This window comes from Hemicordylus capensis, chromosome 1 (genome assembly GCF_027244095.1).
Source record: "Hemicordylus capensis ecotype Gifberg chromosome 1, rHemCap1.1.pri, whole genome shotgun sequence".
Taxonomy (NCBI): domain Eukaryota; kingdom Metazoa; phylum Chordata; class Lepidosauria; order Squamata; family Cordylidae; genus Hemicordylus; species Hemicordylus capensis.
The window spans coordinates 275501919-275507918 of NC_069657.1; positions in this window are offsets into that span (position 1 = coordinate 275501919).

Below are 6000 nucleotides of genomic sequence, written 5' to 3' on the forward strand. Positions count from 1 at the left end.
TTTTCTTCTATTCTCCTATCCCCTGGTATTGCTATGTCAATTATTTTGACTTGTTTTTCTTTCTTCTCGACTACAGTTATATCTGGTGTATTGTGTGGCAGATGTTTGTCTGTTTGTAGTCGGAAATCCCATAATATTTTTACATCTTCATTTTCTTCAACTTTTTCAATTTTATGGTCCCACCCATTTTTGGCTACAGGTAGCTTGTAGTTTTTGCAGATGTTCCAGTGTATCATCCCTGCTACTTTGTCATGCCTTTATTTGTAGTCAGTCTGTGTGATCTTTTTACAACAGCTGATTAGGTGGTCCACGGTTTCATCTGCTTCTTTACAAAGGCGGCGCTTGCTGTTTGTGGTTGATTTTTCTACTTTTGCTCTTATTGCATTTGTTCTTAGTGCCTGTTCTTGTGCAGCCAGTATTAAACCCTCTGTTTCTTTCTTCAAGTTGCCATTCTTAAGCCATTGCCAGGTCTTGGTGATGTCTGATTTTCCACTTATATTGTGCAAATATTGACCATGCAGTGGCTTATTTTTCCATTTTCCCACTCGGTTCTTGACTTGTTCTTTCTTGTAGGCCTGCTTTGTTTCATTGGTGTTGAATAGTTTCGTATTATTGACCATTTTAAGTGCATCTTCTTCACTGTCCTTGATATATTCTTCAAGGCCTCTTTTCTCCTCCTCTACTGTTTGATGGACTTGCAGCATTCCTCTTCCACCTGAGCTGCGAGGGAGGTATAGCCTATCGACATCACTGCGGGGGTGCAGAGCATGATTGATGGTCATGATTTTCCTGGTCTTACGATCTAGCGTCTCTAGCTCTGCCTGGGTCCAGTCTATTATTCCTGCAGTGTATCTGATAACAGGTATAGCCCAGGTGTTTATGGCTTGTATGGTGTTCCCACCATTGAGTTTGGACTTGAGGATTTTTCTAACTCTCCTGATGTATTCACTTCCAATTTTTCTTTTAACTTCAGTGTGTGCAATGTTATCAGCCTGGAGAATGCCCAAGTATTTGTAAGGTTGTTTCTCTTCCAGGTTCTTGATGTTGCTTCCATCGGGCAGTTCTATTCCTTCTGTTTTTGTTATTTTTCCTCTGTTCATTATTAATGCAGCACACTTGTCTAGTCCAAACTCCATTGCTATATCACTACTGAATATACGGACAGTGTTTAGCAGTGATTCGATTTCTGACTGGGACTTTCCATACAACTTCAGATCGTCCATGTACAGCAGATGGTTGATTTTACTTGATGTTTTAGATGTTTGGTATCCAAGGCCTGTTTTGTTTAGTATTTGTGAAAGTGGGGTCATGGCGATTACAAACAACAGAGGGGATAGTGAGTCCCCTTGGAAAATGCCTCTTCTAATGCTAACCTGTCCAAATGTCTCGCCATTGATTGTTAACTGTGTACTCCACATGCTCATTGCTTTTTAAATAAATATCTGAATGTTTTTGCTGACACCAGTTGTTTCTAAACATGTTAGTATCCATGTGTGAGGCAATGAATCGAAGGCTTTCTTGTAGTCAATCCATGCAACACTTAGATTGGTTTTTCTTCTCGCAATTTTCTAAAATCATTTTGTCAATCAGCAGCTGGTCTTTTGTGCCTCTGGTGTTCGGGCAATTTCCTTTCTGTTCAACTGGAAGCTGTTTGTTAGTTAATAAGTGTTGCATCACTTCATCTGCTATTATTCCAGTTAATAATTTGAACATGGTTGGCAGGCAGGTGATCGGTCTATAATTACTTGGAACTGCACCTTTTGCTGGGTCTTTCATGATGAGATGAGTTTTCCCAGTTGTTAGCCATTGTTCAATATCACCTCCTTGCAAAATGTGATTGAACTGTTTAGATAGTTGTTTATGAAGGCTTGTTAGGTGTTTAAGCCAAAAGCCATGCAGTTCATCATCGCCTGGAGCAGTCCAATTTTTAATTTTCTTTGCTCTTTCACTTATTAATTCTGGTGTTATTATTAGATCTTGCATTTGTTGGTTACATTTTTGACCTCTTTCATCCAGCCTGCTTTTTTATTATAATCTATTGGATTGTCCCATAATTTTCCCCAGAATTGCACTGTTCCTTCTTTATTTGGTGTTTCTATGTTTCTTGCAGTTTCTCCTTCTATGCTTTGGTAGAAACGTCTCTGATTCGACTGGAATTGGAGATTCTGTCTGTGTTGTGTAGTTCTGGCTTCATATCTGCTAATCTTCTTTGACACTGCTGTTATTTGCTGCTTTATTATTTCCAGGACTTCTCTAATTTTCGTTGAATCTAGGTGGTATTATTATTATTATTATTATTATTATTATTATTCAATTTCTATACCACTCTTCCAAAAATGGCTCAGGGTGGTTTATATAGAGAAATAACAAATTAGAGGGATGGATCCCTGTCCCCAAAGGGCTCGCAATCTAAAAAGAAACATAAGATAGACACCAGCAACAGTCAATGGAAGTACTGCGCTGGAGGTGGAGAGGGCCAGTTACTCTCCCCCTGCTAAATAAAGAGAATTGCCATGTTAAAAGGTGCCTCTTTGCCAAGTTAGCAGGGGTTAGGGTCTCTATAGCTGCTCTGGACCTTCAGAATGGGTTCCCTATCAGAATAAGAGCTTCCCCATCTCTGGTTGCTTTTAGAAAAGCTCTCAAGACATAAAGTGAGGCGATTATCATGCTTTGTGCAGCACCAACATACAAGCAGCCTCCCGACTGACATTGGGAAGCTCCTCATAATGCACTGCGCACTCACGCGATGCATTATGGAGCTTCCGGAAGTCAGGAGGCCCCCAAACCTCCCATCTCCCAACCAGCTCCGAGATGGATTCGGTAGACCTGCCTGAAGCTCTTCACACTGATCGTGTGAAGAGCTTCAATATCTATTTAACCAGGCTTTTAGTTAAATTTAAAATTGTTTTAAACTTCTTAAATCTTTTGTTTACATATCCATATCTATGGAGCGTACTAGACAGGTGATACCTAGGAAAATGGGGATTAAATGTAACAATCCCTAATTGGGAATACTGCATACTAACTGAAGATATGATAGTTCCAATTTTGACATGACAATTATTTTCTGCAGTCGAATACAAATAAAATAATTTTGGATATTTCTAGTAAACTCTGCAACTGGGAGACTAGTTTTCTGCCTACTCTAGCTGACAAACAATTCCTAACAAGCCCATGTGGATTTTGAATGTAAAAATGTTGCTTACAGTCCTCCACATCAGAATTGACCCACAGATTCATTAATTGAATATTTTTGCTAATTCTGCCACAATAGAGCAGCAGATCAGATCAGTGCAGAGGTCATGGCACTCCAATATTATGTATCATTTTCTTATTTATTTCTTTGTTTGTTTAGTTAAACTCGTTATATGCCTTCAGACCATACCTTGGGGACATTCTTACAATGACAATATCAAAAACAAACAAGCAAAAAAGAAAAGCAGTGTTTTGGGTGCAATGCCAGAAACTCTGGAAACCTGTATCAGTGTTTCACAATTTCAGATGTTCCACATCTATGGCCATACTATTTGGGTGATAACTAGGAAAATGAGAATTAAATGTTCCAAGTTCTAGTTGGGACAGATGGTTTCCCTGAGCTTCCTTCCACAGCTTTTGGGTTGCACGGGCATCAGGGGATTGCTGCATAGCTGCAGGTCTCCCCACAGGAAGCTGGACCAGCTGGAAAAGCTTCAGTGATCTTAATCTATGCCTCAGGGGACCTACATTTGAGTCCAGAGCCAATAACCTTATGTTAGTTGGGAAGCTTTCCAGTTCCTCCATGCTGTTACTGTTTGGCTTCTCTTATTCCCTAGGAGATTAAAGACAGGCAACTAGGGCCTAATTTGATAGAACTGGTCAGGTTGTGTGCATTTTTTTTAAATCCCTATTAAAGTTGTCAGGAGAAAGATGTATAAAGGGTTCACCTTCCCAGTTCCAAAGGAAGATATATTTTGTCAAACAAAATTCCTGATATAAAGAAATCAAGGATATTAAACATATGTTTACTTTTTAAAAAGATCTTTTATGAGATTGCTCACAAATCACCATTTTATAGTGATAACATTTGGAATCCTCTTTATGTCTTAGGCAGTTGTTACCATGTTTGTTCTGAAGCATGGTTATTACCACCCTTTGTGACTGAAATTTAGCTGAAGTTTGAGAAACTGACTCAAATTGGGTGCAAACAGACACACAGCCAAGTTATTTAATAAAGGAGCCAGGAAAGTTTGCCTTGGGCAGAGACACTATGATATTAGGGTACTCTGGAGGGAGCCACCGAGTCAAGGCAGGTTTTGTGAAAACAGAGGCTAAGTTTATTGAAGAGAAATATCCAAGACAAAGCAGCAGTTAGCGATCTCCTGGGGAAGCTGCTGGCAGAGGCTTTACTCCAACAGACTGTGAGTCTCTAAGAATAGCACTAAATTGCCTCAGATACACATTGAGGAGCTCAACATAAAGGGATAGGGGATAGATATGAGGGATGATAGATGGAGATAATGATTCTCACTATCATATACTGTGCCTATCCTAGGCTGGTCAGCAGAACTAGAGATTGTGGGACATGAAGAAACTGATTGCTTTCTCAGGAAGGAGATGAAGGCCTTCAGTTGTGCAAGGAAACAAAGTCAGCAAGATCTCTGGCCCAGGAGAAGGCAGTGTGGCCAGCAATGGACAGGATCTGCTAACCTTGGGATAAGTCATGGTATCTCCAGGGAGAACTGGGAGGCAAGCAAATCATCCCATGAAAGAAAAAATAGTCTCTATGTTGCACAGGTACAGGCAACATACCTCTGGAACTGCAGCAACCCAGGGAAAATGGGATTATGAAAAAAACAAATGCACCACAGCTGCAGGGAACAACATCCGTATTCTCATACTCGTACCATGAGTGCAAGGAGTGAGGGGTTTTTATTACCAAAAGTTGACCAGTTAAGATGGGGCTTTCAGCTCACTTCTCCTTCACAATGGACGGTGTGCTTTCACATATTGGCCCAATTTACCCAAAGTCCCTGAGAGCTATGGGGAGCACTCCACACATGATTTGGGGTTTTCATTACGCACTGGAACATAGCCTGATTAATGTCCAAGGTAAAGAAAAAATCACCTTTTGTACCATTTTGGGGGGCAAATTTGAACTTGCAGTAAAAGCCTGCTGTCTGGAAATGCTCCTGGGGAGATTACTAAGGGTGCACCCATCCTGATTATGATTCTTGATGGTCCTAAACAAAGAACCTGTTGAGCTGTACCGTAAGCCCTTTTCAGAAAATTTCTAAAGACAAAGGGGCTGAGCAGGATTTTTCTTGCACAGATGTCTAGTCAATGGGGGATTGATTCCCAGTGTGACTAATTGAGACTAGTCCAGCAAGTTCTTCTGAAAACAACACAAATGATCTTGTATGGTTCCTGGCACTCCATTGTACTGGCTTGTTAAAAAATCTTCCTCCAAGTCTAATGGGAGGAGATATCAGTTTACCCTAAGTTCCATTTATGCCTGGAGGCAGAAAACAGCTAAAATGGTTCCTCCCAATCCATTGTGAAATTGTTATGAATCTCAAGGCATACCCAGATCAGAATAACTAATCACCTTCCCATTGACTGGGGACATGTGCATATTGTGGTATCCCAGGTACAAGCAGAGACAACAGTATAGCTACTATGGAAAAGGCCAAGGATCGTGTTATGGAAATACAGTCTATGCAGGCTGGGCAACACAACAGTGCTTATTACTCAGTCAAATAAGTGTGTTAAAAATTCACTCAGAGGGAAGAAAAGACAATTTTTTTCTGCCTTTTACCCTCACTCTCATGCTTCACAGATTCATGGGGAAAGCTGTCCTTCTGCTCAAACTAAGAAGTGGCTGGCTCAGGTAGAGAGACTGTAGTATCAGCTGTCCCGTGATGGCTCTGGGGGTCATAACAACAACAACAAATATTTATATATCGCTTTTTAACAAAAGTTTCCAAAGCAGTTTACATAGAAAAATGAATGAACGAATGAATA